The 25,731-nt window shown below is 41.2% G+C and overlaps 1 protein-coding gene across 1 annotated transcript in view; it reads right to left on the bottom strand.

Moving 5' to 3' along the window:
• Nucleotides 1-25,731, bottom strand: part of pde10a (phosphodiesterase 10A) — a 437,158-nt gene that overhangs the window by 411,071 nt on the left and 356 nt on the right. The gene's annotated exons all lie outside the window — the stretch shown is intronic.

Here is a 25,731-nt window from a genome sequence, read left to right as displayed (position 1 = left end):
ATGCTTAGAAACGCCCTTCCAGGATTGACCATATGGCTCCTGAAGATGAAATTGTATCTCTGGACTACTCAGACAGTGCAAAGCAGTCCACCAGAGACATAGTGTCCTATATCATAGTGATCTGCTACATTCTCCACAACTGAACTTGACAAAGAAGGGGATGTCCTGGAACAGGGTGAGATGGGGGAGCAGGAGGAAGCTAAAGGTAAGGACGCTGAGATGGTCCATAAAAGCCCTCCTAGATGCCAAGATGATGGAGTATGGTTCAATGAGTCAGAGAGGCATGCAAAAGTCTCACAACTACCATTTCCCAGGGACTGAGCTACATAGACATGTTTCTTTTACTGTTCTGGACATTATGACCAGCTGGCAAGAAGTGTTCTGTATCCTCTGTTTAACACCTCTCATAGACTGAGAAGTGTTTTGTTTTGCTCTACTGTTTGCAAAAAATAAAATGATGTTCCTCTATTTGCCTATGAGAGCTCTGGGGCAAGAAATCTAGCTGAGATACCTCTAGGCTGTATCACATGGACCGAAAGCTGCAACACAGTAGCCCCTCCTGTTACCAGGCGCTTATGGAGGTTTTCAATATTCTGGATAGCCCCTTTATTAAAGAGGAGGCCAATTAGGGAGCACTCATCTTGGAGAAGGCCCCCCAGGCTGGGAACTTCCTACCTCATGGCATTAGTCCTATTCAGTCCTCTCCCTCCCTCTCTCCCTCCCGTTGTCCCTCCCACTCTCTCCACATAGTCTGGTAGAATGTTACAATCCTATCATGTACCATTGGAGGACTGCTGTTTCTGAGTCAGTGAGATTTCAATGCTATGTCCTGCACAACTGGTAACACTTCCCCTGTCCACCACTAAGGAAAGTGAATGTTACATATCAGATGTTCCTCATATACTTAAAATGCGTGGAAGCCTCAGCCAGGGAAAAGACTTTTGGATTGTGCACGCTGTAAATGTTAGCCACCTCTCCACATCTCTGCCAGAGATTTTCTGTGCCAGGCCACTTTGAGACTGTTCCAGACTCAAAATCCTCCAACTGAACTGATGGGACAAACTGTGTGCCCCTTAACACCACCTGTGCATTTTTGAGTACCCAAATGCAAGGTCCATGGTTGACTGAGTTACGAGACAGAGTGTGAGAGAATCAAATGTGTCCCAAGGGAATGGCAGCATCTCCTTATAATGGAGGAGGATGTTCCATTGTTTTCACTTCAGACAATCAGGTCAGCACCTAGCAGAGAAATGAGTCTACAGCAAATGTCAGAATGCTACAAATAAATATATATTTGCATGTGAATGTTTTCTATAAACCGATGACACACTGAGATGTCCTTGATGGCATTTCCTATTCCTTTGCAACCTGTTACACCAACAATTCATAATTTTTTTGAGGATTAATGTTGAAAGGATTGTGGTTCATTTGGAAGAGATATCTGGACTGCTTTTTAATCATTTTTGTTTATTTAGCCTATTTTTCCCTAATCAACCTGTTTGGAGATATTATTACACACCTCTGGAGCAGGTGGAAATTGAACCCAGGCCTTCCAGTTGAGGGGTAGGCATGCTACCGCTGCACCACACGATGGCCCCTCTACCACTATTCTTAAAAGGGATTCACTAAAAGATCAATGGAATATTGATTTTAAAGACACTTCTTCGAAATCATATGGTTTGAGCTAATTGCTTGGATTTATTTCTTGGAAACCACATTCCTGAGTTTGTGGCTTGATTTTGGATTGTTTGGCATTCAGTTGGGCCACAGTCTGCTGTGAGGGAGACAGGGAAAGAGAGAATTGACCCAGTACTTATCTGCCTGTGTAAGAATCTACTTTTGGAGGGACCAGATGGGTAACTGAAACCTTGAACCAGCTATTCTCTAAAAGGTCTCTGAATTCTCAACAGTTCTTGAATGAACGGCATTTGAAAACTCCAATGCCAACTGCCCGTTTTTAGTGATGCCTTTTTACGTGAGTTAAATCACTGAAAACCATCTTGAATATTTCATACATGCTTCAAGAAATAAAAATTATTGGCCAAAATATTTTGTTTCAAAATTAATCTCTGCAGAAATTTTTGTTTCTTTAATTGATGTGTGTCTGGGCATGCATGCAGTGTTTATTCAGAAGGGTAAATATTTATACTTTGATATTTCCAACAGTATGCTAATCAGATTGATATCTTTACTGAGTAAGTCCTATTTTCACATTAAATTAATAATTTTGTTGTTTATTAAAGAAACCTGGTGGATAGACCTTTTTATTCTAAAACGAATATAGATAAAATATATAATTGGTCATATTGGTAATGGGGTAAACATTTATATTAAGGTTGTGACTATTGGAGTGGTGAGACTAGAGAGTGACAGTGCACTCCTCCAATCTTGATGGTGACACTAGCACTATGTCTATGTACAGACCAGATATCCTTAAAGGATTGAACCAGGCCCAGAATCCTCCAGTTGAACTAATGGGGCAACATGTGTTTCCCTTCACATTACCTATGCATTTTTGACTGTCCAACTGCTAGGTCTGTGGTTGATTAGGTTACAAGACAGTGTACAGGCAGACACATTCTTTAAAAAAAAAACCAGATATCTCTTCAGCACTCCAAATGAACCATAATCCTTTCAATATTAATCCTCAAGAAAAAAAGAATTGTATTCATAACAGCTTGATAAGGAAAAGGAAATCCCGTTGAGGACATGTCAGTGTTTCATCAATTTATAGAAAACATTCACATGTAAATATATATTTACTTGCAGCATTGTAACATCTAGAACATAGAACATAGAACAGTACAGCACAGTACAGGACCTTCGGCCCACGATGTTGGGCCGACCTATTATCCTACTATAAGATCAAACTACCCTGCATACCCTACATTTTACTATCATCCATGTGCCTATCCAAGAGTCACTTAAATGTCCCTAATGTATCTGACTCCACTATCACCGCTGGCAGCACATTCCATGCACCCACCACTCTGCTGTAGTCTCATTTGTCTCTCTGTCACTCCTCCACTCTGTGGGGCCTTACTGGCATTACCCTCTCCTTTAGATGAAGGGGCACTTGAAGTGAGGCTGAAGTGCTTTGTCTCCCTCTCGTCTTACTATTCATGCTAGAATGATGGAGTGCAAACTCACTGGAGCGCCCTGTTGGACCTGGATCTTCAAAGTGACGCCAGCCCCTCCACAAGACGCAGTCAAACAATGCCATGCCGGAGATGGATGAGACTGCTCCATCTCATTGTAGTCCAGTGAGGGCATCTGGCATGCCTGCCTAACATTGCACGGGTTGTCTGCTTGTCTCTTCAGATTGACCATGTCACTTATAGCTGAGTACAAGGACATCACTTTTGCATGGACCCGAGCAGGTGCCTCGTCTCCAGTACATCTCGGAGCCCCGTCAGAGATCTCGGGTGTTTCTTATTCCACTGGCTACAGACACATGTGAGTGATGTACTCACCCCAAGTCTGACACAGAAAGAGCATGCACTGAGACATCTGTCTCTATGTTGGTGGTGGAGGGTGCAGGTCAACACTGAGCTGGGACACCCTCTGAAGTTTCACAGGCTACCTCCTGTGATGGTGAGCAGCCTCTGCTTCCCTCTTGTTCTGCTCTCTGTTGACTCCTCGTGCCTGAGGAAGAGAAGGGAGAGATTTTGTTGCAAAGAAACACAGGCCCCTCTGTCGAAGGAGACTGGCTACATCTTTGAGATGTACAGAGTGCAATGTTCATCACTGATTTCTGCCATGCTAATCTCTTCATGAGCTCAGAATCAGTCTTCGTCTTCACCCCCCAGCTGGACTGTATCTTCCTCTGGTTACTGTGCACCAGCTTCTCCTACAATGAGAGGTGACGGTGTCGGACTGGGGTGAACAAAGTCAGAAATCACACAACACCAGATTATAGTCCAAGAGATTTATTTGAAAACACAAGCTTTCGGAGCCTCAATCCTTCATCAGGTGTTAGTGAGAGGGGTAGTATCAGACACAGAATATATAAGTAAAAAATCAAAGGTTCATACCATTGGTGAGGATGTACTAAACAAACCTAAGATGCTGTTAAATCTTTCATCAGTTGGACGGCTTTATTTGATTAATGTATATATATCAAATCCCCGAATTCCTTTCGAGTCACAGTCCTGAGAGAACTAAAGGTTTTATTAGTGTAAAGAAGAGGTGACATTTTAGGTCAGACAATACGTGTTAGGTGTGAGGCCTTGTTCAGAATTTGTTTGTGTTTTAGTTTGGAGTCAGACTGGTTTTATTTCTAAAGTGTGTGTGAGGGTGGGAGAGAGAGTGTGTGTGTGTGTGCGTGAGGGGGGAGGGAGAGAGAGAGAGAGTGTGTGTGTGAGTGGGAGAGAGACTGTGTGTTTGTGTGAGAGAGAGTGAGGGGGGGACAGAGTGTGTGTGAGTGAGGGGGGGCAAGAGAGAGTGTGTGTGTGTGTGAGTGTGTGCGCGTGAGGGGGGAGAATGTGTGTGTGTGGGTGGGAGAGAGAGAGAGTATGTGTCTGAGGGTGTAGAGAGAGAGTGTGTGTGTACAGTGTGGTCGTGCGACATGAACCCAAGATCCCAGTTGAGACCATCCTATGGGTACCGATCTTGGCTATCAGCCTCTGCTTAGCTACTCTGCGTTGTTGTGTATCCCGAAGTCCACCTTGGGGCATGTTTACCGGAAGATCCAAGGCCGAAAGTCCCTGACCATTTAAGTGATCCCCCACTGGGAGGGAACATTCCTGTCTTGCAATTTTTTCACGGTGTTCATTCATCTGTTGTCGTAGTCTCTGCATTGTTTTGCCAATGTACAATGCCTTGGGACATCCTTGCCTGCAGTGTATGAGGTAGACAACTTTGGCCGAGTCATATGAGTATCTGCCATATACATGGTGGGTGGTGTTCCCACGTGTGATGGTAGTGTCCACGTCGAAGATCTGACATGTCTTGCAGAGGTTGCCATGACAGGGTTGTATAGCGTTGTGGTCGATGTTGTCCTGAAGGCTGGGTAGTTTGCTGCGAAAAATGGTCTGTTTGAGGTTTGAAGGTGAGAAGTGGAGGCATAGGGAAGATCCTGACGAGGCGCTCATCATCATTGATAATCTGTTGAAGGCTGCGAAGAACATGGCATAGTTTCTCTGCTCCTGGGAAGAACTGGACGACAAAGGGCATCCTATCAGACGTATCCCGTGTCTGTCTTCTGAGGAGGTCATTACAATTTTTTGCTGTGGCACGTCGGAACTGGCGATCGATGAGTTGAGCATTGTATCCTGTTCCTATGAGGGTGTCCTTCAACACTTTCTGGTGTCTGTCTCATTCCTCCTCATCCAAACAGATTCTGTGTGCGCATGGGGCTTGTCCGTAGGGGATAGCTGTTTTAGGGTGGAAGCTAGAGAGATGCAGCATCATGAGGTTATCCATAGGCTTGCGGTAGAGTGATGTACTGACGTGTCTGTCCCTAATGGAGATGCGTGTGTCCAAGAATGAGACTGATTCTGAAGAGTAGTCCATGGTAAGTCTGATGGTGGGATGAAACTTGTTGATATCGCTATGTAGTTGTTTCAATGATTCCTCATTTGAGTCCAAAGGAAGAAAATGTTGTCAATGTATTTGGTATATAACACCTTTCACCCCAACCTCAAGTTCACCTGGACCATCTCTGATACCTCCCTCTCCTTTCTGAACCTCTCTGTCTCGATCTCTGGTGACCGCCTCGAAACTGACATCTATTTCATGCCCACTGACTCCCACAGCTACCTAGACTACACCTCCTCTCACCCACCTTCCCGCAAGAATGTGATCCCCTACTCCCAATTTCTCCACCTCCGCCGCGTCTGCTCCCAAGATGGAGCATTCCACTCCTGAACATCCCAGATGTCCTCTTAATTCAAGGACCGCAACTTCCCCCCTTCAGTAGTCGAAAATGCCCTCGACTGCATCTCTTGTGTTTCCAGCACCTCTGCCCTCACATCCCCTCCCCCCAACAAAAACAAAGACAGAATCCCCCTTGTCATCACATATCACCCCACTAATCTCCAGATTCAATTCTCCACCACTTCCGCCACCTACAATCCGACTCCACAACGAAAGATATATTTCCCTCCTCACCCCTATCTGCCTTCCGTAGGGACCTCTCTCTCCACGACTCCCTCATCCGCTCCACACTCCCCACTAGCCCCAGCACCCCGGCACCTTTCCCTGCAACCGCAGGAAGTGGTACACCTGCCCCTACACCTCACCCTTCACCTCCATCCAAGGAACCAAAAAAACCTTTCACATAAGACAGAGGTTCGCCGACACATCTGTCAATGTGGTCTATTGCATCCGCTGCTCCCGATGTGGCCTCCTCTACATCGGTGAGACCAAGCGGAGGCTCGGGGACCACTTTGTACAGCACCTGCACTCTGTTCGTGACAAACGACAACACCTTCCAGTTGCAAACCATTTCAACTCCCCCTCCCACTCCCTGGACAACATGTCCATCTTGGGCATCCTCCAGTGTCACAATACACCACCTGGAAACTGAAGGAGCAGCACCTCATATTCCGCCTTGGGAGCCTACAACCCAATGGTCTCAATGCCGACTTTACCAGTTTCAAAATCTCCCCACAACTGGCCTCATCCCATGACCAAACCTCCCTCTTATCCCCACCTCCTTGACCTGACACAACCTGTCCATCTCCCATATGTCTGCTCCTCCCACCTCACTGACCAATCCCAACTACTGCCTATCTGCACTCACCTATCGCTATCCCACCTACCTTCCCCAGCCCTACCTCTCCTCTCTTTATTTGTTTCAGAGTTCCCTTCCCCCTCCCCAATTTCTGAAGAAGGGTCCCGACCCGAAACGTCAACTTGCCTGCTCCTCTGATGCTGTCTGGCCTGCTGTGCCCCTTCAGCTCCACACTGTGTTATCTACAGCCAACTTTATTGCCTTCCACATAACATAGATTTTACTTTATAATAATTTATTTTAAAAATCAAAAACATTCTGCAAAAAAATGACTTCAGAATGAGTCTGAATTACTTTTGCATATCCTGGTCCAATCATCCCGCATTCTTTAACCTCTAAATCTGAAACCCACGGACTGTTTACTCCATGTATGCAATGGCACAGAATACAGACTAGTCGATAAAAATTATTCCGTCAGAGATGGAGAATTAGTTTATCTTTAATGGGGTAAACAATAGAATGAAAATTACAGATAATCCCCTAGTGTGGGATTACTTACAAGGTTAAAGCATTTAAAGCTTAGATTCAATCAGTATGTTCATTCAGAATAAACAGCAAAATGGAATTCAGTTCAATGGAATACTCCTGGCCATTGTAAGTTTTAAATTTTTTTTTCAAAACAGTATCAGAGGACATGCTATATTTATTTCTTTCAGCTCATTTATTTTCCCCATTTACCTCATTATTCCTGACAAGCTTTTCCTTTAACTATATATTTTTCCATCTTCAGGTATCTGTCATGTTGGCATAAGCAGCTATAAAAATACTCGATACCAGTTCCACAAAGTTAAGACACCATTATATAGATGAGAAAGTGGAAACATCCTCTTGTTGTTTCAGGAGGCACAAAAGCAATGCTATCATTTTGTTCACAAAAACGTCACAGGCAAATGGCATAATGATGTTGTTTAATGGTATTTACCCAAATATTGTGTGATCCATTTAGCAATTTATAAAGCAGACCATGCAGTTAACCAGTGTATGCCGGTGTTTAGTTGAGAAAAAAAGTTTGTCAAACCATTTAAGCAATTGTCTGGGTATAAGTATTTGACAAGGTTGTGAAAAACGATACCTTACCTATATATTAATTATTTAAAAATTGGACTTTTACGTTAATGGCAAAAAATAATACCTTTGATACTTAGTTGATCATGCATTTTATACAAACACCTTTGGGTAATAATTGATCTGGTGTAAAGGCAGGCTAACCCTCTGTAATGCTTAGCTTAGCAGAAAAAATGTCAATTCACATTGTGACACACTGGTTAAGTTCTAATGCTAATGGATGAACAGCAATAACTAATCTTTGGGAGTAGATCTAATTAAATTAAGCCAGCAACAGCTCCTGAATTGCCACATTTAAAAAAAACTTCTCTAGATGTTGGCAAACAACTTCGTATTTATTCCCCACCTGTAGTTGTCCTGACAACAGAATAGATTGTCAACTCACTCATTAAGGCTGGAATTTCGTGTTGATGGGCGTTCAGTGGTAACACCATGTCACTTTTCTCTGCAAAGTCTGAAAGCTTGATGTACTTACTGGGCAATCAGGCATTTAGCTAGACAGTATCGGGCCTCCCATCAGAATAGGAGCCTAATAGGCACAAATCCAATCTCTAAAAGCCGCCACCAATCAGAGACTGGTAGCTCTCCAATGGCAGCTGGAGCCTTCGTCAGGAATGTCATTAGATAGGGTAAGTGGGCAGGGGATGTAGGAAGGGTGGTTTGCCAGTCAGAAGATGGTAGAGGGGTCAAGAGCAGACATGTGGCTTTCAGAGGATACCTCCCCTCCTGATGCCCGGTCTCTCAACTGGCTACACAATGTCTGTGAATGAGGGATCTGCTCTGATAGGCTACTGGCCACCATGACAGTGTTCATGGGGTGGATTTTTGGAGCTGTTCAAGTTTTCTTGAGTTCCTCAGCTATCGTTAATTCCCAATGGATTCAGGAATAGTTGGATTCAAGTGACTTATTAACAAGTTTAATTGTCTTCCCACAAATAGCAGGAGAACTTACGGTGAGAACGCGGGTAAGTGGATCTGAGTCCACGAAAGGATCAGCCATGATCTTATTGAATGGCGGAGCAGGCTCGAAGGGCCAGGTGGCCTACTCCTGCTCCTAGTTCTTATGTTCTTATGTCTTGTGGTGCAATGGCATTGTCTCTACTTCTGCATCAGGAGACCTGAGTTCATGTCTCACCTTTTTTGGAGGTGTGTAATAACATCTCTGAACAGACTGATTAGAAATTATCCAGCAGGAGAATTTCATGTGTCAGTCCTTATGCTGCTGTTTACTTCATAGGAACAAATGAACAGGAGAAGGCTATTTAGCCTGTCAAGCCTGTCTGGCCATTCAATACGATTGCGGCTGAACACTCTTCAATCTGTGCCCACCCCATTCCCATAAGCCTACACACAACTAGCAATCAGAAAGCTATCAATCTCCACCCTCAACACTCAAAGACAGAGCATGCAGATTCTTCTGGTGTAGAGAAATCAAAAGATTCACAATCCTCTGAGTAAAACATGAGTGCTCTTAGTGCTATTAACTTTGTCTTTTGACACATTCTGCTTACGCAGCAGTGTTGATGATCAGTTTTGTTTTTACTGTCTCCTGGACTCCCTGGCATTTTTTTGACTTCCAATCACCAAAATTACTTCCTTCCAATTTAGGTTACCCCTCAGGTTCCCATCCCCCTCTCGAGCTTATTTAAACCCTCTCCAACAGCACCAGCAAATCTCCCGATGAGGATAGCTCAATCCCAGTCCTGTTAAAATATAACCCATGCTGTTTGTCCAGGTCCAACCTGCCCTAGAAACCATCCCAATACTGTAGAAATCCAGTGCCTCCCTCTTCCACCAGCTCTACAGCCATGTATTCAAACAATCAAGCCTCCTGTTCTTATATTCACCAGTCTGTGACACTGGGATTAATCTGGACATCACTGGTTTTTAATTTCCTTTCTAACTCCCTGAAAGTTGCCTTCAGGACCTTATCTCTCTTCCGACCGATGTCACTGGTACCAATGTGGACTGTGACTTCTGGCTTATTCCCTTCCCTCAGAAGGATGTTCGACAGCTACTCTGTGACATCCTTGACCCTGGCCCTAGGGAGGCAACATTCCATCCTGGAGTCACATTTACTGCCACACTAATGCCTGTCTGATGCCCTGACAATGGAATCCCCTACAATTATTCATCTTCCATTCTTCTTCCTCCTCCCGCATACAGCTGAGTCACCCACATTACCTTGGGCTTGGCACTGGCTGCACTTCCTTGAGGAACCATCACCCTCAGTTTCCAAAATAAAATTCCGATTTCAAGCAGGTAGACATGAGGACTCCTGTGTTACCTGCTTGGTAGTCACCCATTCCTTCTCTGCCTGTATGCTGTGACCACTTTCCTTTGTGCTATCCACATAGTCCTCTGCCTTGTAGTTGCATAACAATGACCCCAAGCCACTATTCATGTTCCGAATCCAGAGTTCCGGTTTCTGAAGCCGGTGACACTTTCCTGCTGATGTTTTTGTCTGGGATACACAGTATTTACTGCACTCCACTTGGTCCTTCTGACCTGCCATCCCATAATGTTAAAAACTATTTGTTACCCTTAGAATAAATATAAACTTACTTTTAAAACCTGACAAGTTATTTCCGAGGAAAAGAGAGGAACCAAGTCTATGGACTTTAACAAACTAAATACCTAACTTTCAATTTAAAGACTGGAAGTACTAACCAAATCTACTCACCAGAAGTTACTTTCCCTGCACTCATGACATCATGCCACCATTGGTCTTAGTTCAGGTAGGCCACTCGATCTGTGCCTTATTTCCTTTCCCACTCACCTCTCACTCCAGATATTTTATTTCTTGCAGTAAGCCTTACTTTAAATGCCTTTTTCGCCCTCTGCCCCACATTCCTACATAACCACAAATTTCCAGTTACTCACTCTATCCCAGTGTCACACTGATAAAATCTCCCCTATTCTGACCACGTGGTTAATTCTAATGCTGGACAGTTACCTCAGCACAAAGAGTTTGACATATGGCCACATATACAATTCTCCAGGCCTGGCCACCATCTTGGCCACTCCAGTGGGCCTCACTAAATTACACCCAATGAGTCAGCCCCTTGTGTGGTCAAGAATCACACGTGGGCCAACCAGGTATGAATGGCATACGCTTTTCTTGAAGAACATTAGTGATTGCATTGAGTTTTTACAGAAAGATCACAGCTTTTATAGTTATTTCTCCTATCGGTATCACAGTACCAGGGTACTTGGTTTCACGCCAGTGCACATTCTCTCTCCAAATAAACCTCATCCCAGCCAATTTACTGAACCTCCCTCTGTCAATATATCTTTCTAAACCTTTTTGCTCTCATATGTTTCTCCAAATTCACTTAAATGTATCAATGCCATTGGCTTCATCTGCTACATGAGCAATGAGTTCCACATTTCTCCTAAGTTTCTGTTTGGATCATTGTTGGTGATCTTTTGTTTATAGTCCCTAGTTTTGGATTCTTTCATAGGTAATAGCATCTTCTCTCCATCTGTCTCAAAGAATCCCTTTATAAATTTAGAAACTACTCCTGGGTCACCTTACAGTCTATTCTTTTCTCATATGTTCAGAGGACAGGGTTTTACTAGGAAGGCCAGCATTTATTGCCCATCCCTAATTGCCCTTGAGAAGGTGGTGGTGAGCCATCTTCATGTACTGTTGCAGTCCACACATAATATGATTAGCAAGTGAATTTGGGGATATTAACCCTGTAACAGTGAAAGCAAAAAAACAGACCCAGCATGTTTGGTCTTTCCTGATAGTTATATTTTTTCAGTTCTGGTATTATCGCTGCAGATCTTTTTTGAACTTTCTCCATGGCTTTATCTGCCAAATATATTGAGGTCAATTTCACAAGTTGTCACTGCAGGATTTGAATTCACACCTCTTAAATTGATAGTCCAAGACTGTAAGCACTACACTCTTACGCATAGTTAATTTTGTTGTATTCATGAGGTTTACTCATGTTAAGTCTTAATTTCTTACTGTATAGAATTTATCCATGGAAAATTATGTGTAATGATGCAGGGAAAATAATCAAATATTAATGCAGTAGACTGAATGATGTTTAATTTTGCCCATACCTATTTGATTTTATTCTGCATTACGAATAATAAATGCAATAATTGTACAAGCAGGTCACAATTAACCTAGCCTCTACATGGGGAAGGTGGAGAGCCACCGAGGGCATAGGACTCCCTGGGCTCTAGGCATACAGAGGCACATTGATAGTAATGTGAAAGGGCTCAATCCAATGTGGTCAGGGTTGGGTCCAATCATTAGTGTCACAGAGGTAGCAACAGAAAGAGAGAAATGAAGAATCAGGGATATTTCTTGGTCACAGGCAGAGCTGAAAGTCACTTGTGCGAACTCAAAATTACAGCCTCACCAAGCTTAATTGAAAGTTAACTGCTCAGTAAGTTCACAAAACGGCTGGGACCGCATACAAAGTAGGAGGAGTAAGTTTCTTTATTTTCCACTGGCGTGGGAGTTTGCAACCTTTTTTTTTGGCAGCCCTGAAAGGAGCAATTCTAATAATCAGTCTTTTCATGATTTAAGCAATGTTAACCTCTACTTTCAATTCTCAGTTCTCCTGGAGGTCAGTATTTGCTAAATTATGCTGATAACAAGCTATAGCCTGAGAAAATAATGAAAATTACATTATACTCACTGACTGACATCTTGTGATGTCAGCTCAACCAATCCTATTGTAACAAGGAAGTTAAATACTGAAACTGATTATTCCATTTGACAATAATAATCTATAGCAAGTACTGGAAGACAACGTACAACAGTTACCATATCCTCACACAGAAGAGCCTGCTAGGACTTGGGCTATAATGGGGAAGGGAGGTTTGAAGCCTGGGGTACAATTTTATCAGGACCTACTGGCAGATGCCTACTCCCAATGAAACATAGACATTTTGGTTGTCCATTTTGTGCATTTAATAACGTCACAAATCTCAGAACTCCTTATTAAGGCATGATTATGATGTCCTCAGGAAGTCTCCATGCCACTGTGAGGGCTGAACATTCATTTTAATTGTTAAGGATGTAAGGCCCACGCATCCCTTCGATAACGTTGTGTGATCTCTCACTTTCTCTACAGTCGAACTTCTAATGGGGCTGAAATGTCAGAAGACAAGCCCTTATCTTTCTTGTGGCTTGCTCCTACTGGAGAAGGAGACAGTGGAGAAAAGAGTTTCAGCAAGCACAGTAACCATCAGTGGCTGTTGCACACTCTCCAGGGGAAGAAGCAACAGGAGAAGATTCACCAAGGAGGTGCAAGAGAGTAGTCAGACCATGGTGTAAAGGATACAGAGCAGTTAGCTGCAAAGTTCAATTCCCCAGAAGAGTGAGGATGTCCTGGTCCATCATCTCAAAGCTAATGCCAGTGGAGGACTTAAGCTCACAAGGATCAGATGGCTGTCAAGTGAGGTTGGTCATCCATGAGCATTAGTGAGGTTTGTGAGCAGTGGCAGAGTTAGAGTGAGTACGTTAGACAAAAGATGGCAGCACTTATGAATGCAGAGCACAAAAGGTTATTGACTTTTTCTGCCAGGCTGTACATTCTGTCTGACCGTGGAGACAGCACCAACCTGGGTGGCTCTCTGTGTCCAAGCCAGCTGTGTTTGATGTCTTAGCTTCCTCTGGTGGTCTGCCTGGTATAGGCGGACCCCCTCTCAACCGTCCCATTGTCCAGGACCTCTGGCTCCCTATCTGGAACATGGGATGTCAGCTCCCCTTTCTTAGACATGTCAATTTCCAAAGAGCTCAGTGTAGAAAGTGATTCTTGAAGCATCTGAAATGGTGAGCTGGTAGGCTTTAAAATGGCACCAGTGGTTTGTCAGAAAATCTCAGGAACAGTGGGAATTTTGCTGCATGATTGCACAAGAAAATGCCAAAGAAGCCACTTGCATAATAACTGAGGCGATGGGTGGAAGATAGCGTGAGAACAATCGCTGTGAGCTAAGATAAGAAACCTTTCATGAAACTCCCCGAAATAACAGAGCTTAAAAATGGGAAGATTCAGCCTATTAACTCTTGTTTCTCTCTCTGCAGATGCAGCACGATCCACTGAGTCTTTCTAGCAAGTTCTATCTTTATTTCACATTTCCAACATCTGCAGTATTTTGCCTTTGAATGATTGTGCAGTATTAATCTCAATGTTCAGGTACATATTGATGTTACAGCAGAGAAGCAGACTATAAATTGCAGCAGGTTTATGCTGTTGGTTAAGCTCTAGGCCAGCTTCCGACCACCTTAATAAAGAATAATAATATTAATACATAATACTACAGATGCTGGAGATACAGATGCTTTATTTACTACCACCATAACTTCACCTCACCCGACCAACACTGAAGTACTTACTTCCTGTGGTGACTTTAGGTTTAGAGTTCAGAAACAGAAAAAGATTTAAGAATCGCGGGAGCCTTGTATGGGGCACACAGAAGGTGTGAAGTGGTAGATTGGATAAGTGCGTTAGTCAAATCCATGCCAGAAACACAGTGGGTCAACAGGGCACTTTACTTCCAAATAGATTGGGGGGAATAAGCAGATGTAAGAAAGGTAATGAGCTTCTTAAATTGCTTGGGATAGTTTTGTGCAAGAAATAGCTCCTAGAGTCAACAAGAAAGAATGCGATATTAGACTAAGTAATGTGAAAAATGCCTAATGTAGTTAATAGCCTAATGGTGTGTGAACATTATCGTATTTATTTATTCTTGAGATTTGGGCATCACTGGCTGGCTGGGTTACTGCCATACCATGCCAATCCATTTGCTACAGATGCTGCAGGTTGGCCCACAATGACATCAGGCAGGGAGTTTCAGGATTTTGACCCAGTGACACTGAAGGAACGACAATATATTTCCAAGTCAGGATGGTGAGTGGATTGGAAAGGAACTTGCAGGTGGTGGTGTTCCCATGCATCTGTTGCCCTTGTCCTTCTAGATGGTAGCGTTCATGGGTTTGGAAGATGCTGATTAAGGAATCTTAATGAACTGCCGCATTACATTTTGCAGATAGTATATACTGCTGCTACTGAGCATCAGTGGTGGTGGAACAGTTAGTCACTTAATCTAATAGCTGTCATAAAATTCAACAGATCAACAATAGTATTTGAAAGAACGGCCACTAAGATTCTAGATTAGGGAAACCTTCAATGGGTTAAGAGAGAGACTGATCACAATAAACAGGAGAAATCTGTTAATGAGAAAAATGACATAATAGTTGTGGGAGATTTTCAGAAAAGGAATTTAAAATGGTACATAATCAGGTGATACCCTTAGGAATAGAGTTCCACTTACCAGAAAAGACAGCCATGGACAACTGATAAAGTAAGAAATGACAGTAAACTAAAAGAAATGTGTAAGATGTAAAATCAGCTGAGAACTTGGTGAATAGGAATGATACAAAGAGAGCAAAGGGTGAAAAACAGATAATAAGATATGCAATAGGGAGTACACTATAAGGAATATCAAAATCAGCTCATACATTTATTACAATTAGAGTCACAGAGGTATATAACTGCACAGAACAAGACCCTTCAGTCTATTATGCCTGTTGGCCATCAAGCACTTATCTATTCTAGTCCCATTTCACAGCTCTTGGCCCAAAACCTTGGATACTATGATTTTTCAAATGATCATTTGAATTCTTCTTAAATGTTGTGTCAGTCCCACCTCCATCATCCTTTCAGGCAAATAGCCACCATTCTCTGGGTGGAATAAAATCTTGCTTAAAACCCCTTGAAAGCTTTTGCTCCATACCTTAAATCTATGCCCTCTGATTATTGACTCCTCCACTAAAGTGAAAAGTTCATTCCTATCTCATCAATGGCTCTTATGACTTTGTACACCTCAATCAGGTCACTCCCTCAAGCTTCTCTGCTCCAAGCAAAACAACCTCAGCCTATCTAGCCTCTTTTCAAAGCTAAACTGCTCTATCCCAGCCAGGGTACTGGTGCATCTCCTCTGTCCATCTCCAGTGCAATTGCATCCTTCCTACAGCGTGACGACACAACTGTACACAGTACTCAAGCTGTGGCCTAACTAATGTTTTATATAGCTCCAACATAACCTTCTTATTCTTGTATTCAATGCTTCAATTAATAAAGGCAAATATCCCATTTGCCTTCTTAACCACTATTTTCACCTGTCCTACTGCCTTCAAGGATCTTTGCACATGTACACCAAGGTCCCTCTGCTCATCAATATTTCCAAGGGTCCTATCATTCACTGTGTATTCACTACCTTGTTAGTCTTACCAAAATGTATCTTCTTGAATTATCAGGATTAAATTCCATTTGCCATTGCTCTGTCCATCTGAACAGCCTGCTTACATTATTCTGTAGCCTAAAGACTTTCCTCCTTGTCATTTACCACATAATCAATTTGTACGTCATCTGCAAAATCACAACTCCTACACTCATACCTAGATCATTAATGTACGCAACAAACAGCAAGGGGACCAGCACTGAACCCTGTGGTACAGCACAAGATGCCTGCTTCCAGTCACAAAAACAACCTTCAATCTGCACATTCTGCCTTCTGCCACTAAATTAATTTTGGATCCAATTTGCTAAATTGCCCTGGGTCCCATGAGCTTTTACTTTCTTGACCAGTCTCCCATGCAGCATCTTGTCAAAGACTTACTGAAGTCCATGTAGACTACATTAAATGCATTACAGTCATTTACACACCTAGCCACCTTCTCAAAAAATTCAATCATGTTCTCCTCTTATGAAGCCATGCTACTCTTGATTAATCTTGTCTCTCCAAGTGAAGATTATTTCTGTCTCTTAGATTTTTTTCCAAAAGTGTCCCTACCACTAATAATATACTCACTGACCTATTGTTCCCTGGTTTAACCTTACCACCCTTCTTTAATAATGGTGCTACATTGCTTATCTTTCAGTTCCTTTAACACCTCTCCTACGGCCGTAGAGGATTCGAAAATTAATGTCAGGGCTCCTGCAATCTATTTCCGTGCCTCCCACAGCAGCTTGTGATACATACCATTAGGGGATTTATCCACTTTCAAGCCCACTAAAGCTGTTAATACCTCCTCCCTTTCAATGCTAATTTGTTCATGTTATCACAGTCCCCCCTCTATAATTTCTATACCTTTACCGTTCTTCATATTCTAAAATAGTGTTTAAGTGCAAAGTGGACCAAGTAATGTTCATACTGCCAAGGAAAGGACGTAAATGGCAAACATAATGAATAATTTTTGTTACTTTGTTTATAGTTAGCAAGTCCCTGGCCCCAATTCCATATTGCTTTCCATGGATAACTGGTACCTCTTCCTTTTCTATAAATACTGACACAAAGTATTTAAGAAAATAATGGCACTAAAATGTGACAAATCCCCAGGACTAGATGGTTTCCACTTCAGGATTTCAAATGGAGTAGGTGAGGGCATTGTAGATGCCCAAATTCTAATCTTCCAAATTTCACATGATTTGGGAACTATTCCTTTAGATAGAAATATTGCCAATGCCACACTGCTATTTAAGAACGATTTGAGAGGAAAACCATGGAATTATAGGCCAGTTAGTTAATGTCTGTTGTCAGAAAATTACTAGAGTTTATTATTAAAGATAGAGTGACTGGACATCTTGAAATTTTCCAGCTGATCAGAAAGGATTGGCATAACTATGTAAATTGAATCTGAATATTTTGAAAAGGTGACTTAAGTAGTGGACAGCTGAATGTCTACAGATACTATTGATATAGACCTCTGGAAGGTTTTTGATGAGCCCCTTGAATAAGAGACTGTTGGCTAAAGCTGAAGCTTGCTTCCAAAGGCAAATTATTCATCTGTTTAAGAAATTGGTTCAGTGGCTGGAGATAGGAAGTGGAGATATTGAGCAGGTACTCTAAATGGTAGAATGTGACTAGTGATGTACTATGAAGATCACATTATTGGATGCTGGTATAGAAAGCTATATATCTAAACTTGCTTAGGACTTAAAAGTAGGTGGCATTGTAAGCAGTGTAGATGGAAGCATGAAATTAAGAGAGATATTGATAGGTCAAACCAAAAAATAAGATTGTAGAAAATAGATTTCAATAAAAACTAATGTGTGTTCATCCACCATGGACCTAACAAGCATAGGATGGGATATTTTCTAAGTGGTGAAATGGTCCAAAAAAACTTAAGGCTCCATGCAAATACATCATTAAAATGTTGTAATATATATAACTGGAGGATTAGAACATAACGGGGTAGAAGTCATGCTTCAGCTATCCAAAGCCCTAGGTAGACCACACCTGGAGGACTATGTGCAGTTTTGGGCACCACACCTTAGGAAGAATATAAAGGCCTTGCAGAAAACACAATGCCGATTTATTTAGACACTAAAGGATACATTATGAGGAGAGTTTATGCACAGGAAATGCTCCCTGGAATTTAGAAAATTAAATGGTGATTTGTTGAAAGTATTCAAGACATTAATGGGAAAATATATGGTAGAGGGGGAGAAACAATTTCTGCTGGTTGATGTGCCTAGGACTAGAAAGCAACTACTAAAATGTACAGTCAGCCTCGTGAGGAGTGAAATTAGGTAATATTTCTGTGTGCAAAGAGTGGAAGAAGTTTGGAATTCACTTTGGCAATGATAATTGATATTACATAAACTGGGTTGAATAGGCTGCAGTTAACCAAAAGTATTAATGGGCACGGGACAAAGGTTGATATCTGGAGTTAAGCTGATAATCAGCCATGATCTGATTGGATGGTGGATCTGGCTTAAGGGGCCTGAAACATTTACTCATTTCCTACTGTATTCATCTGAGGCACATTCCAGTTCTCTCCCACAAATTCCTCTCTTGTACCCACCACTGCCTCAGAGTTATTATGTTCTTGTCCTACATCCAGTTTTGGATTAGCAAAAATTCCCTCCATTAATTATTGGGAGGACCAAAGCCATCATCCTTGGTCATTCCACAACTCCATTCCTTCTGTGACCTCAACTGCTGAGATGCCAAGCTCTGGAATTCAGTCCCTCACCATCCCCACCTCAGTCCCTTTAAAAACTACCTATGAATCTATTTTTGACCATCTATTCTAATGTCTCTCTATGTGTCTTAGTGTCAAACGTCCTTCAATAATGTACCTGTGAATAGTCTAGAGATGTTTCTTTAAGGTAAGGGCATTACATGCTTGCTGCAGTTTTTACATCAACTGATATAATAAGTGGTTATTTATATGGTATACCATTTGTAGAAAACAGGTAGGCTTTAAGTTGAAAAAAGATGAACAGGGTGGTAGGCTTAACTAAGTCCCCTTGATCCAATTTAGTGTATTAAAGTTGTAATAGACCTTCAAAAAAACTGTTCAGTGTTTTGAGATGAGTACTCAGCTTTTCTTGCGATGGATTTGATGCCATAACTTTAAAGAATACAACTGATTTCATTTACTACCACAAAAATTCAAAAGAACTCTAGGCATAGATCTAAGTCCATAATGTGACATCCTGATTTATCAGTAAAATAAACATTTTAAGGAAAAACTTTGACTTGAAATTGATTAACATGGTTACCACATTCTGGACCCAAGATCAATATCTATGAAAACAGTCAGTTCATAGTTCAGACAGACTAAAGGCTTGTACACTGGATTTGTATTACCAGCACAAAGGAAGTCCCTGAAAACTGATTGTGCAAAGACACAGTTACTTTCCTTGAAATGTATAGTTCTACCAGATGTGCTAAAAGCTCAAAGGACCTAATAAAGGTTGGCAAGTGAAATGGTTGATAATTTTGTTTACATTTTTCTTACAGTAAGCAACAGAGATAAAAAAAAAATAGAAATTAATAGTTTGCAGCAATGGCACAATAACATTTAATGCAGTTTTTGTATACACTGTATTTCAAATAGATAAAACATTTCTGTTAAAATTAACAGAAACATGAATGCCATACGGATGTAATAATCATTCATGTAACCTAACACAATAATTATTGGCTACATTTCAAACATGTTACCTTAGGGCAGGAACATCAAAAGTGGACAAACAAATTTGATTGGGACAGGCTTTGAGGAAGAGTCTTTAATCAACAGACTTTAAGGCAGTATTATCCAATGCATTCATTATTAGGCACATGCGATGGCAGATGAATCCAGATATAGATAATCAGAATTTTGATTATTGAATAAAAGATAATAGACATTCAGTGGGCACATGAGCCTAATACACACCATGCAACACCATAAGACCTTAAGAAATAGGAACAGGAATAGGCCTTCGAGCCTGCTCTGTCATTCAGTTGGATCATGGTTGATCTGAAATTCTTCATATTCCTTCCTGTGTTTTCCCCATAACCCGTAATTCCATGCTGAACAAGAATTTACCTATATCAGCCTTAAACATGCACAAGGACTCTGCCCCATAACTCTGTAGAATCATATAATTGGTAATAGAATTCCTACACTGCTGAAAGAAGCCATTCAGTCCATCAAGTCTGCAGCGACTGCCCAAAAAACATCTTACCCAGACCCTGCTGCCCCACCCTTACCCCGAAACTCTGCGTATACCATGGTTAACCCACCTAGCCTGCACATCCTGGACACTATGGGGCAATTCAGTCACATCTGTGGCAAGGAATTCTAAAGACTCTGAGACCTCTGAGAGACGAAAGTCCTCATTTTAGCCTTAAACTGGTGTCCATTTATTCTGAGACTATGTGGAAACATTCTCTCAGCATTTACCCTGTCAAACCCATTAACAGTTCTATATGTTTTAGTGAGATCACTTCTCATTCTTATAAACCCCAATGAGACTAATCCCAACCTGTTTAGCTTTTGCTCATAAGATAATCCTTCCTTACCAGGGATCATCCTAGTGAACCTTCTCTGAGCTGCCTCTAATAAAATGGTATCTTTCCTTGTACAGTTGCAGTAAGACTTCCCTACTCTTATATTCCACTCCCCGCCTTGAAGTAAGGGGCACCATTACATCAACCTTTTGATTACCTGCTGCACCTGTGTGTTAGATTTCTGTGTTCTGTGCACAAGTATTCCCCAAGTCCCTTTGTGTTGCAGCTTTCTATAGTGAATTTTTCCATTCCATTCTTTCCACATGCTCCTATCATTTGTTGATTTATAGCCTTTCCCACTGAGTGGCTGCTGTCTGGGGGTCTGTACACTACTCCTACTAATATCTATTTTCCCCTGGCTACTTTTTTACCGCTGCCCAAATAGACTGCATATCATCTGATCTTAGATCATCTCTCTTAACTGTCCTCATTTCATCTCTTATTACATGCATGTCTTGTTATACATTTCTTATTACACATGCATGAGTACTTTGATTTTTGTGCTTTTATTTCTGAAATATTAAGAGAAAAAACAGTGAGTGTTTTTGATCATTGTACATGCTTTACCTTCTAGGTTACTGAAATGTGGCAGATGTTAGTTCAGTAAACGTACAAATGAAATATATTTACCAGTGTTCTGCAAGTATATAAAGAAATATTTTCAAGAAATATGCTTAAACATGTTATAACATACATCCGGGGCAGGTGGGTGTTGAACCTGAACTACCTGGCCCAGAGGTAGGGACACAACATTGTGCAACAAGAGCCCTTATTGAGTCAGTGTATTTTCTACTAAAATCAGTGTGTGTGACTAAATTGGTGTCACCAAATTTATTTTGGATAAACTATTTTAAGTTGCATGTTTCCATCTTGCCCTACCCCAGCTTGTTCTTTATGTCATAACTGCAGGAATATGGTGACATTGTACATGAAATTCCAACATAACAAAATGATTGTCCCTGTGATTCCTGGCAGTGCACAGCACCTAATTTCAGTCCTATCACTGTAGATAAGTGTTGAGTTGAAATCAAATGCTGGCTAATGGTGAAAAACAAATAAAAAACAAACAAATGAAATTGATTAAAAACTGAAAGAACTGTGGCCGCTGGAAATGAAGAACAAAAACAGAAATTGCTGAAAAAACTGAGCAGGTCTGGCAGCATCTATGGAGAGAAATCAGAATTAAGATTTCAGGTCCAGTGACCTTTCTTCAGAACTCCATGAAACTGATAGTTGACCTTTGTCAACTGGCTTTTAGTGTTGAATTGCGTGCAGCATTGCCAGAGGGCTAGTCATACGTCACTTGCTCATTCAGCCTCAATGGTTACATTGGAAAGGCAATGATATAATGATAAAGTCACTGGAGTAAGCTAATGGCTTAAAGTAATGGTTTAAGGATGCGGTTTCAAAACACATTGTAACAATCATTAATTATCATTTTCATCATTTATCTAAACAGAGGAACAGAAGATTTGGGAGCAGAAATAAGCCATTTGGCCTTTTAGTCCTGCTGCGCCATTCAACAAGATCACAACTGATCAATTCCACTTTCTCATCTGCACCCGATCCATATCCTTTGACTCCCTTGTCTATTAAAAATCTATTTATGTCCCCTTGAGTAAAGTGAATAATCAATCTCTATTGCTTTCTGGGGAAGAGAATTCTACAGACTCACAAACATCCATGGGAAAAATATTGTCCTAATCTCTATCTTAAAAATAATCCCTCTTATTCTTAAACTTTGTCCCTTAATTCCAGTTTCTCCTAAAAATGGAAAATTGTAATCAACGCTTCTGCTTACTTTGTAGCCACTTCGTTTGAAAACCAAGGATAGTGTCCTTCATGTGCTGGGGGATCTAGACTTTTGGTCTAACAGTTTTCCCAGCACCTCCTCCCTAGCACTTGTGGTGATTGGTTTTAGTTCCCCTTTCTTCCACTTCATGATTTCCAGTGCCTTTAGGAAATTTTCTGTCTTCCACAGTGAAAACAGATACAAAATACCTTTTCAATGCAGCCAACATTTCCTGGTTTCTGTCATTTCCTCAGACTCACCCTCTAGAATACCAATGTTAGAATTTATGCTGTTCTTTTCTATTTAAATACTTAAATATTCTTACAACTTTATTTAATATTAATAGCTAGCTTACCTTCTTGGTCCACTTTCTCTCTTTTTATTGTCTTATTTGTCATAGAGTCATGCAATTATACAACACAGAAACAGACCCTATAGTCCAACTTGTCCATGCCAATCAGATATCCTAAACTGATGTAGTCCCATTTGCCAGCTTTTGGCCCATACCCCTCTGAACCCTTCCCATTCATGTACCCATCAGATGTCTTTTAAATGTTGTAATTGTACCCGCCTCCACCACCTCCTCTGGCAGCTCATTCCATATATGCACCATCTTCTGCATGAAAAAGTTGCCCTTCAGGTCCCTTTTAAATCTTTCCCCTCTCACCTTAAACTTATGCCTTCTAGTTTTGGACTCCCCTACCATGGTAAAAATACCTTGGTTCTTCACCCTATCCATGCCCCTCATGATTTTATAAACCTCTATTAAGTCACCCCTCAGCTCCGACACTCCAGGGGATAAAGCCCCATCCTATTCAGCCTCTCCCTATAATTCAAACCCTCTAATCCCAGCCACATCCATGTATATATTTTCTGAACACTTTCAAGTTTAACAACACATTCCCTTTAGCAATGAGACTGGAATTGAATGCAGTGTTCTACTAGTGACCTCACCAATGTCCTGTACAGCCGTAATATATTCCCTCTTGTCCTTAAAATCTGACTAACCTTCTAAGTAAACACTAACCTCTGCAGGATTGTGTGGTATTTCTTTTAATATGGTAGTATGCTTAACTTGCTTATTTAGCCATGAACGATGCATCCTTCTGCAATTATGTTTCTTACTCATTGGGATAATTTTTTTCCTCAGAGTTACCAAATATCTCCTTAAATGTCTACTACTGCATCTCTACTTTCCTACTGTGCAACCTAGTTTCCCAGTTAATTTTAGTCAGCTTTGGCTTCAAACTGATACAATTATCTTCATTAGATTTATACACTAGTCTTAGAACCAGGCTTCATCTCTTCGAACTGAATTTGAAATTCTGCCATGTTAAGATTTCTATTGCCTAGGGGTTCCTTTACCAAGATGTCATTAACTAATCCTGGCTCTGAATCTATCAGTCACTTCAATTAGTGGTAAAGTGTTAATCCAGAGATCCAGGTAATGTCCTGCCGACCTGGGTTCGAATCATGCCATAGCAGACGGTAGAATTTGAATTCAATACAAAACTGGAATTTAGGCTCTAACGATGACCATGAAACTATTGTTGATTGTCATATAAACCCATTTGATTCACTAATGTCCTCTTGGGAAGATAACTGCTGTCCTTACCTGGTGTGGGCAACATGTAATTCCAGACCTACAGCAATGTGTTTGCCTCTTAAGTCCCCTCTGGACAATTAGGGATGGGCAATAAATACTGGCTTGGCCAGTGACACTCACATCCCATGAATCAATTCAAAAAAAATTCTCAGAAGTCAATTAACAATGTATTATGCATCCTATGAAAACATTCTTTTGCAGGAGCAAATTGCAAATAAAAAAGTCCATTTACAGCTATTCTATTCTCAGATTTAAACACAAAAGCATAGCTTTCTTACTTTCCCTAACATTAATTCAAGACTGTCTTTACATTACAAATATCCAACAGCTATTTGGAATAACAAGTTGTAGAGCTGGATGAACACAGCAGGCCAAGCAGCATCAGAGGAGCAGGAAGGCTGACATTTCAGGCCTAGACCCTTCTTCAGCTATTTGGAATGTTTAATTTACATCACGGCAGATTCCACAAGATATGACGTTCATGAGATTGTCATACACCAATATGTGGGTGCATTACAGTATAAGGTATTCAGAGTAACAATATCAAATATTCTTTGTTAAATATTAGTAAAGCAGAATTTCCATGTGCAGAGATTCTGTATTTTGCTAGTCAAATATGTCTTAATTACAGGAAGGAAAGGCTACATCAAAATGACAGAATTAAGAAGGTCTTGAGTTCCTGTTGTTTTCTGCTTAATTCTGACACATTACAAAATGATGCCTCATGTTTTCAGAATCTCAAATGGCGCAGTGAGTTTAGAGCACCAATGATGGTCACAGGTTATGTAAATATCATACTCAGTAAACTGCATCCTTACTTTGTGTATTTCCATTAATGAATACACAAAAATGCATGTAAAATGTTGCAATCCTGAATGGAGAAGAAAAATACAGTCAAAATACAATTTGCCACAATGGCTGTTCAGAATGCTCCAGCTCAGTAGTTCAATGGCATTTCTTCCTAAAGTTACAAGTGCACGTAAATTCTACATTTGCATCTAAACAATCGTTATACAGGGCAGGGCCCTGCTATTTAACCTATTGGATAAAGTGGGTACTTAAAGGATAGAAAATGATGATTTTCCAGTCAACTGCTTTCTAGTGTCAGAGGTTTGTAGTTTAATGTCGCAAGCTTTAGATTTTTACTATTCATGTCGATTCCGGTGACACATAATGCAATCTGTAATTCAAATTTGCCGTTTTGATTGAAGACGCTGAAAAACATTCTGTAAACTGCACCACAGTATCCTGACGTGGTTGTGTCGAGTGGAAGAACTCTGCTTTAAACACAAAAAAAATGCTTGTTTCCTACTGGCGAAGACGATCAGGATGAAAACCTTTTTTATGGGTATATTCCTGGGACTGTTGAATGCTCCATATTCTCCTTCTATGAGCAGAACACAAGCACTGACAACCCTGAAGACTGAAACCTGGGGGAAAGCCAGTCCTTGTTGCAGACTGCCTGCCCAGTCCTCTACTTTCACTACTCAATGGTGCAATCTAGCCACTTGACGTCAGATGCGATAAAGGCCACAAACATTCAACAAGAAAAGCAACTGAAATGGAATTTTATACAAACTGGTCTCTAAAAGGTGTCTGCTTGCACAGGGAGCTAATGTACCTAATTGGCCTGGCCTTCCTCTTTGACATTGAACCGAGAGGAATGGTCAGGTTCTGACTGAGGGTCTGGAGACTGGGGTGGGGGGAGGGGGG

The sequence above is a fragment of the Rhincodon typus genome, chromosome 9 (assembly GCF_021869965.1).
Source record: "Rhincodon typus isolate 14 chromosome 9, sRhiTyp1.1, whole genome shotgun sequence".
In the NCBI taxonomy this organism is placed as follows: Eukaryota; Metazoa; Chordata; class Chondrichthyes; order Orectolobiformes; family Rhincodontidae; genus Rhincodon; species Rhincodon typus.
This window is presented reverse-complemented; position numbering and strand designations above follow the sequence as displayed.